The sequence below is a fragment of the Ornithorhynchus anatinus genome, chromosome 13, assembly GCF_004115215.2.
Source record: "Ornithorhynchus anatinus isolate Pmale09 chromosome 13, mOrnAna1.pri.v4, whole genome shotgun sequence".
NCBI classification, from domain to species: Eukaryota; Metazoa; Chordata; class Mammalia; order Monotremata; family Ornithorhynchidae; genus Ornithorhynchus; species Ornithorhynchus anatinus.
The window spans coordinates 280,143-294,167 of record NC_041740.1 but is presented as its reverse complement, the minus strand read 5'-3'; positions in this window follow the sequence as shown (position 1 = coordinate 294,167).

Here is a 14,025-nt window from a genome sequence, read left to right as displayed (position 1 = left end):
GCACGTAGTAAGCGCTCAATAAATACTATTGAATGAATGAATGAAAAAGAGCGGGGAGGGGCCCTGAGCAAGCTGGCCGAGAGTAGGCAGGGACGTGGGGGGCATGGGATGGCAGAAAAGCAGCGTGGCTCAATGGAAAGAACCCGGGCTTGAGAGTCAGTCATTAGTTCGAATCCCGGCTCTGCTCCTTGTCAGCTGTGGGACTGTGGGCAAGTCACTTCTCTGGGCCTCAGTTACCCCATCTGTAAAATGGGGGTGAACTGTGGGCCTCACGTGGGACAACCTGATGACCCTGTGTGTACCCCAGCGCTTAGGACAGTGCTCTGCACATAGTAAGCGCTTAGCAAATACCAATATATTATTTGAGGCTGCCACGCCTGGTGGAGGCCAAGGAGGCAAGGCGCGCCTGGCGGCGGGGCCGAGGCGAGCTCCACCCTGAGCGTGTCGGGTAGTGCGCATGCTCGGGCCGAGGGGAGCGCGCTCTGGACCGTTGGGCTGAGAGAGGGCTCTGGGGCGGCCTCCGGGGGGAGCCGAGCCCTGCCGAGTCCTGCCGAGCCCTGCCCGAGCCCTGCCCGAGCCCTGCCCGAGCCCTGCCGAGCCCTGCCCGAGCCCTGCCCGAGCCCAGCCCGAGCCCTGCCCGAGCCCTGCCCGAGCCCAGCCGACTGGTCGCTGAGAGGAGCGGAGCGGGGGCGCGCGCCCCCTGAGGCCGAGAGGGAAGCGGCTTGACCCCAGGCCCACGGGGCGGGGGTGCGCCCCGGCTGAGGAGAGGGAACCCCTGCGAGCCCGCCATTCGGCAGGGGTGGTCTCTATGTCTTGCCCAAGTGTACATTCCAAGCGTTTAGTACAGTGCTCTGCATATAGTAAACGCTAAATAAAGACGACTGAATGAATGTACTCCAGGCCCAGGGGCGGGGGCGCGCCCCGGCTGAGGGGAGGGAACCCCTGTGAGCCCGCCACTGGGAAGGGGTGGTCTCTATCTGTTCCCGAATTGTGCATTCTAAACGTTTAGTACAGTGCTCTGCACATAGAGCTCAATAAACACTATTAAATAAATGAATGACTCTGGGCCCAGGGGACGGGGCCGTGCCCCCGCTGAGGAGAGGGAACGCTTGTGACCCCGCCATTGGCCAGGGATGGTCTCTATCTGTTCCCAAGTTGTGCATTCCAAACGTATAGTACAGTGCTCTGCACATAGTAAATGCTCAATAAATAATATTAAATGAATGACTGCAGGCCCAGGGGAGGGGGGCGTGCTTCCGCTGAGGAGAGGGAACCCCTGTGATCCCATCATTGGGCAGGGGTGGTCTCTATCTGTTGCCAAATTGTACATTCCAAGCGTTTAGTACAGTGCTCTGCACATAGTAAGCACTCAATAAATATGACTGAATGAATGACTCCAGGCCCAGGGGACGGGGGCACGCTTCCACTGAGGAGAGGGTACCGGCTGGACTCCAGGCCCAGGGGACGGGGGCACAGGTGGAAGCTGAGGCACAAGAAATTGAGATTTGTCCAAGGTCACACAGCTGACAAGGTGGATCTAGAGTTAGAACTCACGGAGTAGAAATGTGTGAAGTAGAGAAGAACCAGTCAATGAACGATTGCCATGCCTTCCCCTATAAAGCCTGCTTATGGGGCCTTGTGACTGGTGGGGTGGGGGGTGGACATGGACATAAATGGGTTTCATGAGGCAGGAAGACTTTGCTAAGGGTCCTAAAAGTCCCAAACCATAGTAGTATTTCAATTTTTGCTTTTGTACCCCCTTTCCTTTAGCATGAACAGGATTCTTTTGTCCACCAGGAAATGGGATTAATGTGGTTTCACCTCAGAAGGTAACAGCACACACTGCCACTGTTGCTCCTCTACCCCTCTGGGGGTGTAAAGTTGCTTCCTGAGTTAGGTCAGGCCCTTTAGGAGAGCTGTGGTTCTTTTTGACCATGAGCACCTTGAGATGCAAAAATGAAAGGCTTTGAGCAGTACTCAACAGACCTTGATCTCCTTCCAGTCAGTCAGTCAAATTGGATAGTGCCTGGCATTTAGTAAGTACTTAAGTACCATTACAAAAAAAGAAGTCAATCCTGGATTTTCTCTATTCAACAGGACAGCAACAGGATGCTTGGATGGTGATGGCAAGTCTGTGCCATGTGCCACCCTCTGTGGTTTGAAAGAATGCCTGCTTTTCCCTAAGGGCCTGGATGCTCCCTTGGGCTTTCAGTTTTGTTTTTTTAATAGTATTTGTTAAGCGCTTAGTATATGGTCAACACTGTACTAAGCACGGGGGGAGACTGGGTTGGGGACAGTCCCTGTCCCACATAGGTCTCAGCCTTAATCCCCATTTTACAGATGAGGTAACAGGCACAGAGCAGTGTCCATGGTCACACAGCAGGCAAGTGCTGGATCTGGGATTAGAACCAAGGTCCTCCGACTCTCAGGGAGGGGCTCTTTCCAGTAGTCCATGCTGCTTCTCTTCCAGTTCCTGCTTTACAAGTGAAGGAGCCTTGTGCCTCAGCTACATTCTCTGCCACTCCCCTGGCTCCTGCTACTCCCATGGCGGATGTCAGGATGAAGGGCTAGGCCCTAAGGGCAGCCAAACACACAATCTGGTCTTTTCAACAGCATTTGCACTCCAGTCAAGCAATGTCAAGTAGGGGGAGGAATTAATACTGAGTATTATTATTGTTAATAATAACAATGATAATAATGGTACTTGTTAAATACTTAATATGTGCCAAACACTGGGGTAGATGCAAATTGATCAGATTGGACATAGTCCCTGTCCCTCATGGGGCTCACAGTCTTAACCTCCATAATGAGGTAACTGAGGCCCAGAGAAGCTAAGTGACTTGCCCAAGGTCACACAGCAGACATGTGGCAGACCTTGGGTAAGAACCCAGGTCTTTTTGACTCCCGGGCCTGTGCAATATCCACTAAGCCAAGCTGCTTCTCTAAACACCCACTGGGTATGGTGTACTGCATTATGAGCTTGGCAAGTATAAAACAAACCTGTCATGCACTCTCTATTCACAAGGAATTGAAGCAGAATAACCTGGAGGAAAGGGCCTGGGAGTTAAAGGACCTGGGTTCTAATCCCAACTCTGCCACTTCTTTGCTGTGTGTCCTTGGGAAAATCACTTAAAATCTCTGTACCTCAGGTTCCTTTTCTGTAAAATGGGGATTAAATCGTACTCCTTCCTACTTAGACTGCGAAGCCCATGTGGGACAGGGTTTGTGTTCAACCTATCTGTATCTACCCCAGTGCTTATACAATGCTTGGCACATAGTAAGCACTTAACAAGTACCATAATTACAGAGTTTATCTGCTAATGGGGGAGGAAGACATGAGAATATTTACACCGTAATCAAAACGGATAATTGGAGGGGCAATTAAATGGATGTATATTCATAGGTGCTTGAACTAGACAATGGGTTTATGCGGCTTTGCATGTGGGGAATTAATCAGAGAAAATAGGGAGGAAGTGAGTTGTCAGGAGGGCTTTGAACCCAAGGAGGTTTGTGGTCTGAGGGTGGGGGTTCCAAGCTTGGGAAACAGCATGAGCTAGAGGATGGAGGTGGGACAGTTGGGAAAAGGTACATTTAGAAGGTTTGTGTGTGAGGAACAGAGAGTCTCTGAGTATTTAGGAGAGTCCAGTAGAGTTAGTGGATATGATCCCTGCCTTCAGAGAACTTACAGTCTACCATGTGCAGAGCGCTGTGCTGAGCTCTTGGGAGGGTACAATATGTTTAGTAGTCACAATTCATGCCCTCAAGGAACTGACAGTCTACTATGTCCAGATCACTGTCCTGAGCGCTTGGGAGACTACAGTAGTTAGAAGAGCCCAATCCCTCCTTTCAGGGAGGCAGCAGTCCTTAGAGGCAGCACAGAGGGTCCTAGGGGAGGAGCAGAAACAGGAAGCTGCTGATGGCAGAAGAATCAAACATTTACTGAGCGCCTAATGTGTGCAGAGCACTGGACTAAGTGCTTGGAAGATGATAATATAACAATATAACAGACACATTCCCTGCCCACAGTGAGAGCCAGCCAGAGACCTGGGAACACTGCCTCTGGTTGTCCAGCAGCCCTGGTGGTCTGGCAGCCCCTGTGGACAGTCCCAGCTGCCGTCGGCCGTCATGCCCTCTCACGTGCAGTTTAGGGAAGCATATCTACTCCTCCCACCACAATGGGGCATTCTTTGCTACCAAGCCCCCAGTAAGACGCTGTCCCCCTGGAGACCAATTCTATGCCCAGTTAGTACGTGACATGATGTGAATAACTGTCATAGTCTGTAGGGAGCAGAGTATAAGTTTTCCGTACGATTGACCCCCGGGTTCCAGCCTTCAGCTGAGACCTGCCAAAGCTGTCTGTCTCCAGGGACTGGGGTGATTCAGGTTTTCTGCTGCCCCCCCGTCACTGTGTCCACTGGCCTTACCATCACTGTTGGGTTGCCCTGTGAGACTGGCGAGCTCTCCCAGGGGCTAAGTGCCACATCATTTTCTGACCAAAAAAACCCATTCTGTTCATATCTCCCTACCTTTCAAGAACCACCAAGCGTTGCCCTTCCATCTCACCAAAATAAATTCCTTGGCATGGGCTTTAAAGCACTCGATCAGTTCACTCCCTATTATCTAATCTCATTCATTCATTCATTCATTCAATAGTATTTATTGAGTGCTTACTATGTGCAGAGCACTGTACTAAGCGCTTGGAATGTACAAGTCAGCAACAGATAGAGACAGTCCCTGCCCTTTGACAGGCTTACAGTCTAATCGCTGATTTACCTACTACAATCTAGGGGGCATGCATGGTTCTCCAGCACCAATTTACTCACTGTACTTCAATCTCATCTAGCTCATGGTTGATCCCTTGTCCAAGTCTTCCCTTTGACCTGGAACTCCCTTTCCCTTCATGTATGACAGACCACCACTCTCTCCACCTTCAGAACGTTATTAAAATCACATCTCTAAGAGGCCTTCACTGATTAAGCCCTCTTCCCCTACTTCTCTCTTTTGTGTTGCCTAATACTCTTGGATCGATACCCTTTTAGCACTTAATACTGATTAATCAATCATTTATTAAACACTTATTGTGTGCAGAACACTGTATCAAGCGCTTGAGAGTTGGTAGACCTGTTTCTTGCTGACAACAAGCTAGCAGTGTAGAGTGTAGCAAGACAATATTGACAATAGACAATACTGACCCCACTGTCTGCCCTACAGCACTTACTAGGTATTTGTAATTTTTTTATATTAATGCCTGTCTCCCTGTCTAAACTGTAACTCCTTGTGGGCCGGGACTGTATCTACCAACTCAGTTGAACTGTACTCTCTTATGCACTTAATATAGTGCTAAATACACAGTAAGTGCTCAGTACATAGCATTTTTTTCATGGTCTCTGTTAAGCATTTACTATGCCCGGCACTGTTCTAAGGCCTGGGGTAATAGTTACAAGGTAATCAGCTTGGACACAGTCCGTCTCCCACATGGGACTCACAGTCTTAATCCCCATTTTACAGGTGAGGTAACTGAGGCACAGAGAAATGAAGCGACTTACTCAAGATCACATAACAGACAAGTGGCAGAGCTGGGATTAGTCCCCAGGTCCTTCTGATGCCCAGGCCCATGCTTTGTCCACTAGTAAAGCAGCGTGGCTTAGTGGAAAGAGCCCGGGCTTGGGAGTCAGAGGTCATGGGTTCTAATCCTGCCTCCGCTGCTTGTCGGCTGTGTGACCATGGGCAAGTCACTAAACTTCTCTTTGCCTCAGTTACCTCATCTGTAAAGTGGGGAGGAAGACTGTGAGCCCTACTTGGGACAACCTGATTACCTTGTAACCACCCCAGTGCTTAGAACAGTGCTTGACACATAGTAAGCGCTTAACAAATACCAACATTGTCATTATTAGACCACATTGCCCTACCATTTACTGATTTTGATTGATTGATAGGAAGCCCTGGGCAGCTTTGAGGCTCTCTATAGCATCTCTCTCTTTAAGGTACTGGGAGCTATTCTGGCTTCTGCCCTGCTGAGAACCAAATGTTTGTTCATATCCACCCCAGGGTGGGATTCAGGCCTCAGTTGACCTCTTGCCTTGTCCCCCCCTCAGACTGCAAGTGGAAGCCATTTAGGTGCAGACTGGAGGGAATTATTCTTTGTCTATTTCTGAGACATACGTTATCCTGGACTGGATTTTCCTTCTCGGGCGCTGGGCCACGGGTGTGTAGAGATGCCCTTTCCAGGAAGGATTTTTATCCACGTGCCATGGTCCAGTCCCTACTCTCACAGCCCAGCCAAGGCTCAGTGGCCAATGGCCAGATGGCTGCAGTGATCGGCGGGAGCGATGGCCCGGCCTGGGAAGCCTGGCGTCTTTTCCAGTCTGGAGGTTGTAACCTTTGCCCGCCTGGCTGGTGGATCTGTGAACCTCCCTCTTGCAGGAGCAGGAGTTTGAGGGAGGTGCGGTGACCCGAGTAGCAATAATAGAGCTGCACGGGTGGGTTCGGAGCAGCGTGCAGTTCTCACCTGCCTCACTCGATGGCAGTAGCCACCAAGCATTTATTAAGCGCTTCCCGGACCCAATGTAGGGAAAGTGTGCGGAGGTGGAAACTGGAATCGGTAGCCCTGAGGGGCCTCACAGTCTGACAGTAGAAGGGGCGAGAGAGGATAAATTTAAATTGTGCTGTAGGGCCAGGGGTGAGCTTGGATTGGAGGACTGTGGGGTGGAGCCTAGGGGAGAGAGGGAAAAGCAGAGGAAAAAGGGGAAAGAAGGGAGGGAACTCAAGTGTATATATTTCATTACCCTATTTATTTTGTTAATGAAATGAACATCGCCTTGATTCCATTTATTTGCTATTGTTTCAATGAGATGTTCATCCCCTTGATTCTATTTATTGCTATTGTTCTTGTCTGTCCGTCTCCACCGATTAGACTGTAAGCCTGTCAAAGGGCAGGGACTGTCTCTGTTACCGATTTGTACATTCCAAGCGCTTAGTACAGTGCTTTACACATAGTAAGAGCTCAATAAATACTATTGAATGAATGAATGAAAAGGAAGAAGGTTTGTGCTTTGCTGCAGCTCCTCCTCAGCCTCTTTCTCCTTTCATTCATTGATTTAATCACATTTATTGAATGCTTACTGTGTGCAAATCACTGTACTAAGCGCTTCAGAGAGTACAGTATAACAACAGGCACATTCCCTGCCCACAACGAGCTCACAGACATTAATATACATAAATAAGGAACAGCATGGCCTAATGGCAAAAACCCGGGCCTGGAAGTCAAAGGTCATGGGTTATAATCCCAGCTCCACCACTTCTCTGCTGTGTCACTTCTGCAGGCCTCAGTTACTTCATCTGCAAAATGGGGATGAAGACTGTAAGCCCCAAATGGGACAAGCTGATTCCCAAGCGCTTAGTACAGTGCTCTGCACACAGTAAGCACTCAATTAATAGACTGAATGAATTACTTTGTATCTATCCCAGTGCTTAGAACAGTGCTTGGTACATAGTAAGTGCTTAAAAAATATCATTATTATTATTACTACTATGACTAATAGTAAATAAATAAATAAATCATCTTCCCCATTGGGATGGCTCAGACAAGTCACAGCAGCTACTGCTTGGGCTGAGATGGCAGCTCCCACTTTGAACTGAGAAGCGCCCAGTCCCTGCATAGACCTCAGGACTCATGGGAGCACGGCGGCTCTGGCTACCCAACTTGCCCCTCATCCATGGAGTGCCCCTCAGTCTGTCCTGGTGGATGGGCCTGGGGAATGGAAAATATCTCGTTCTCTCTGGACTATGAGGGAGGACATGAGAGGAGCCTCTGGCCTGGCTCAGAGACTGAGGAGGACGACAAGAAGAGGTCGGGGGCAAAGCCGGCCTGGGGACAAAAATCTGGGATGCCATTTTAGCTCAGCTCTCAACATCTCCTAGGGACAGGGTCAGGTAATTTATGCTGCCCTGCTCCAAAGGCCAATGCCATGGGGGAGATGCCCCCTTCATTCCCATGGAGCTGACACCCTTTAGCAGGATCTGTGGACATGATCCAGAAAATTAAAATGAGAGCATTTAAAATGAAACTTAAGGGCCATCAAATAGCCCATAGAGGCTCTGAATCCTCTCTTTCAGTCTAACTAGTCTTCTAACCAAATCCCGACAGGTGCCAAACTGCTTAATTAGATAGCATGAGGATTGAAACCCTTCTGTTTCTGCCTCCTCCAAGGTCAAGTCTTGGTCACTGTGGACAGAAGAAGTCGTTTTATCCTCCGGGGCTCAGTGGGAGAGCCTGTCCCTTGAGTCTCAAAACCAATGTGAGAAGCAGATGAGAATTGCTTGGGCAGCAATCCCCAGAAGGGATCGGGGAGGAGGTGAAGGGCTCACCCAGCAAGGAAGATTTAGGCAGTTCTGGGTCATCCTGCCCAAGAACAATATCTCTGTGGGGTCCAGGGAGATCAACTGCTTTTTGAGCAGCTGCCCTGGCCTGAGCCTGCCGGGTACTGTCCACTCCATTCCAATCTCTGGCTTTCTTGGCTGGAGCCTGCTGGGCACTATTGTCCACTCCTTTCTAATCTCCAGCCACCCTGGCTCAACTCAGCTTTGGGCTCCCACGACTTTCCCTTCTGCCGGGGCTGGTGGGGTCAGCTGTGGTTCTGTGGTAACTCCAGCAAGCCACACGTAACAAACTGTGCAAAGCAATGATGACAAATGCCGGCCAGAAAGTAGCCTCCATCTGCCGAGTCGCCGGCCTTTGTCTGACAGTTCGCTCCAGAGTTCTGTCGGGTTTCAACTTGGCTCGTTCCGACTCTGGCGGCCTTACCTCCTAGCCAGCTTGGTCAGAGGGCCAGCTCGGCCTCCGCGAGAACATCTGGGAATCGGAACTTCCTGCTCCTTAGGCCACTGGGGGCAGCCCTTGGAGCAGAGCTGAGTGGTGGTTTTGAACCCACAGAGTGGTGTAGCTGTCAGCTGGGCTCCCACGGGGACGGGAAGGATAGAAGAAGCGCTTTTTCACCAGAATGAGAAAGTTGATTACTACTCATTCTATGATGAGGTTAATTATTGAGCTAACTGGCTTTTCAAGGGACCTTCTGTCGAATCTTGTAAAGGTGCTGCTTACAAATTGGGCCAAATCTTCTGCATTTCATGCTTGGTAGGCTGCACCTCTGTTTTTTTCAGAAACAATCCCTCCCACTTTATCTTGCAGGGTCTGTGGCTGGGGGGGATCTCCCTGTGAGCTAAAGGGAATCAATCAATCAATGGTACTTATTCAGCGCTTTGTTCAGAACACTTTATTAAGCACTTGGGAAAGAATAATATAACAGAATTGGTAGATAGAAGGATTGGAAGCTGTGGCCGGCCCAGTTACAAACCACAAAGCTGGACCCTTGGCAGAGTGATTTGTTGTTGATGAATAGATGGTAATAATGAAGAAATATGCCTTGGATAAGTGTCCTGGGTGCATAGAGGGCAAGGTCCAGGATGTTAGATGGTCTCCCCCATCCCCCACCACCCCAGGAGGATGGATGTCAGAATTCTGGGCTGGGCTGATCACTGGTCTCGCCCAAGGTGGCATTTGCTCATGATATGCTTATGGTGAACAAGTCTCTCTCATATAGATGAGAGAGAAATTCTAAGGTGATTGAGGATGAAGGCCTTTAGGAAGGAGACTGACCCAAAATGGAGAAGGAATAAGGAGAGAGAGGGAGAAAAAGAGGAAGATGGGGATAATGGAGAGAATGAGAATTAAATAACTGGAACTGGAGTTTGGACAGTCCCATCCCGGGACTTTCCCAGTAAGATTGGTGTTGAGCACCCCTGGGATTTAGCTCCTGGTGTTCGGCCTCCAGCAACTCATCTGGACACTGACACTGGTCCCCAGGGAGGTGCCCAACATGGAGCAAGTGTTTTCAAACTCACTGCAGTTGGAAGCTCCCTGCACCACACATACTCTCAAGCAATTTCCTCATCCCCGTGGGGCATCTGAGATCATCCTGCTAAAAGTTTAATGTCTGGAAGTCAATTAGCCTGAAGATGGCTGCAGGAATCAAAGCTGATACTCTGGAGCTGTGAGCTGGGTCAGTCAGTGGGGAGGGAGTGGTGGGCCTCCGTTAACCCCTCCCAGGGAGGTTCCTCGGGCTGTGGGAGACTCTAGTGAGGGGCCCAGTGGGCCCCTGGCCAAGGGAAGGGCTAACAGAAGTCTGAAGGACCAAATAATTTAGGAAGGGGGCAATCAGCACATGCAGAAATAGGGGTGGCAGAGACACCATCGACGGCCAAAATGTAGGTGTCCGGGACACAAACCTGCAACCGTGCCCCCGGCCAGTCCTGGGTCAGATTGTTGGGCTGCCCAGCCCAGGATTCCTGCTCTGACAAATGCCTCAGGACCCTCAGGGGAATTGGGAGCTGCTTGGTGTCCATCCTGTTGAGAAGGGAGGGATCAGGTCTCTGACTTCTGCATCCACAACTTCTTTTTTGCAAACCCATCGGGTAACCTCATTACATTCAAAGTGGATGCTCACTGTGGGCAAGGAATGTAGATACTTGCTTGTTTTGTCCTTCCCAGGTGCTTAGGACAGTGCACCCAGTGGATTTTCGATCAGTGCTATTTCTGCTGCTCCACTGTGAACTTCTCAACCAATCCATTAGTCAGTCAATCAATGGTTTTTATTAAGTGCTTTCTCAAGTATGAGTTTATCCAGTGCCCTCTAACCTGAATCTTTAAATAATTTTGGCCTGCCCAGTTTCCTTTTTGGTAAGTTTGGCACCAAGGATGTTTCCCTTGGTTTACTTGAGAAGCCATCGTTTCCTAGTGAAAAGAGCACGGGCCTAGGAATAAGAGTATTTGGGTTCTAATCTGGCTCTGCCATTTAACTGTTGTGCGACTTTAAACGAGTCACTTAACTTCCCTCTGCCTCAGTTTCCTTACCTGTAAAATGGGGATTCAATACCTGTTCTTCCTTAGAGGAGCAGCGTGGCGCAGTGGAAAGAGCACGGGCTTTGGAGTCAGGGCTCATGAGTTCAAATCCCAGCTCTGCCACTTGTCAGCTGTGTGACTGTGGGCAAGTCACTTAACTTCTCTGTGCCTCAGTTCCCTCATCTGTAAAATGGGGATTAAGACTGTGAGCCCCACGTGGGACAACCTGATTCCCCTGTGTTTACCCCAGCGCTTAGAACAGTGCTCTGCACATAGTAAGCGCTTAACAAATACCAACATTATTATTATTATCATACTTAAATTGTAGTATTTATTAAGTGTGTCCTATGTACAAGGCACTGTAGTAAGCACTGGGGTAGATACAAGGTAATTGAGTTGGACACAGTCCTTTTCCCACACAGGACTCACAGTCTAAATCCCCATTTTCCAGATGAGGTAACTGAGGCCCAGAGATGTGAAGTGACTTTTCCAGGATCACAGAGCAGAAAAATGGTGGATCTGGGATTAGAACCCAGATCTTTTTGATTCCCAGGTCTGTGATCTATTCACTAGGCCATATGAGTCCCATTCAGGACAGGGGCTGGGACCACCCTGATTACATTTCATCTACTCCAGCATTTAGTACAAGTGAGCAGTTAACAAAGACCATTGATATTATCATTATTAATACTACTACTACTAATTATTATTATTATTCCAGCCACCCCCCTCTGTGCATTTTCTATCTTAGAAATGCTTCTCAGCTTTTAAGGGGTGAGTCAAGCCTGGAGTCCTTCATTCCTGTGTTGTATAATTGAACCAGTGCCTGCACATCAGACAGCGGGGAGAGTCAGGCCCGGGGATGCTTGTGCTGACAGCCCAGACGGAAGGGCACCATGGTGTGATTACCAAGGCCCAGCACGGGGGGAGTCGGTGGTGCCAAGTTCCAGACCCAGGGAGCTGAATGGGATGCTTGCCAATCCTGCCAGTCTCCTGGTGGGCTGCCAACTCTTCTGCCTGCCGACTGCCAAATCGTGTCAGCAAACAGGTCTCTTCCTCTCCTTGGCTTTCCTGATTACTGGCTTTTCCTCTCCTCTTCTGCCCGTATTCCCCTCTGCCGGGCTCCCGGTGGCTGCTCCTCCCTTTCCCTCTGCCTTGCAGGCTCAGCACGGGGCTGGTGGGCTGGGGGTGGGACTCGGGAAGACAGGGAGGATGGAGGATGGTTGTTGAGGGAAGGGGAATTGAGGCCACACAGGATTTCCCAACCAGCAGCACTCAAATTGGGCCGGCCCAAGGTAAGGGTCATGAAGTATCACCTTCTGTCTCACTGCGACCATGTTTTCAGAGCCATGAACTGCACTGGTGGTGAGACTCCAAGTAGCTCCAGCTCCTAATAATGCCACCAGCCCCCAGACAATGACACCGGCCCACTCAGAACACCTCTGAGCCCCTTTGGCTTCTCTGAGCTCCTCACCAGCTCCCTGGCATGTGCACCCTGTCCCTTTGCCCCGAGCTCACAGTTCTGGCCTTTCTCTCCAGTCCCGGGCCCCAGCAGGAGGTCTCTTGGCCTTCTGTCTCCATCTCTGGGAGGTGGCGGGACTTTTGGTTTTCTGCTCCTGGCGGTTCCTGGCCCTCTACCCCAAGTATGAAATGGGAAAGAGAAAGGACAGGCTCGAGGGGAATGCCTACAGTGAAGGAGAATCAGTTGGGGGGAACCTCAAGGAGCAGTGGAGTGGTTTTAATGGCCAGTAGTGAGATAGGCCTCTGTGCTCCATGCACGTAGTTCTGTGAGAACAGTTGCCCAAAGCTTCTCACTGCCTATCTCAGGCAGAGGCTTTGACCTACCTCATCCTCCTGCAGGGGTAGGGGCAATGATAGAGAAGCTCCTCTCCCCTGCTAGCTGCCCCTGGAGTTGTTTTAATTTTTTAAGCAATCGTTGAGTCCTTATTGTGTGCTGTTATTCCTTGTTCCAAGTGGTGGAGTAGATACCGGTAAGACCGATCAGACACAGTCTAACGGGGAGGAAGTGCTGGTATTTGATCTCCATTTTACACATGAGGAAACTGAGTCACAGAGAAGCTAAATAACTTGCCCAAGTTCACATACCAGGTAAGGGGTGGAGACAGGAGCCCTTGTTGGGGAACTGTGGACTGTGAGTGAGTGGCCAAGAGTTAAACTGGTCTTCCTACTCTACCTACCTGGAAGCCATTTGGCTCAGGGCCATTCACTTCTCATCAGGGCTTTTACCTTGAGGGTTTGCCTCTTGCGTGGTGGATGGGTGGGGTTTCCTCCCTGGCTTCAGCATGATGGGCCTTGGCCACGTGATAGGTAACTTGCAGCCTCATGTTTTCAGAGGAACTTCTTTCTTATCTCAGCTTGAGCTAGTTGAGTGCATTTAGCCTTCTCTCCCTGTCCCTATTGGCCCTTGAGTAGTGAGTGAGGATCTTCTCCTTGTGCGATTAGATAAGGAAGAGAATGGAGCAGAAACTCTGAGGCTTTCCTATGGCTGAGAGGATTGCCCATTAAGGAGGACAGGGGCTACTTTGTGGAATTAAGGGCCTTCGCCTTTGCTCTTGACTTCCTCCGGCTCCATCAAGGAGACTCTCCATTAAATCCATTATGGTGGTCTGTGCTGCAGAGTGGGTATGGTCAGGTTGGGCCACCTGAGGTGGGAGAGTCATGGGACACTTGATCAGCAGTCTCTAGATGCAAATCGAGACTGCACCTGGGGCTTAAGCTCAGCTTCAAAATGCTTCTGCTGTCCCTGCCCCCTTGTCCCACCTAATTACCCCTCCCCTTCCTCTCTACCTGAAAAATCCCAGTCCAGCCTCTTTCCAAGGGCAGTCGTCCCTTGCATCTCCTCAAGCTATTGCTTAAGTGGTTTATTTCCTTATTTTGCACTTGGCAAAGGCTTCTTGGTGAGTCCCTTTGTCCTGTTTGGGCCCATGGTCTCCTCGGAGGAAGACTTAGACAGACTTTTGACTGGTTTGCCAATTACTGCTTCCCTGACGTATATGCACACTCTTCCACTGACCCTGGTGGAAAGGGATTTGGGCCCATTAGAGACTGAAGCTGGTTTCTGGAGTTGAAGCAGATTTGCAGATATCCTTCCATCAGTGTTCACATAG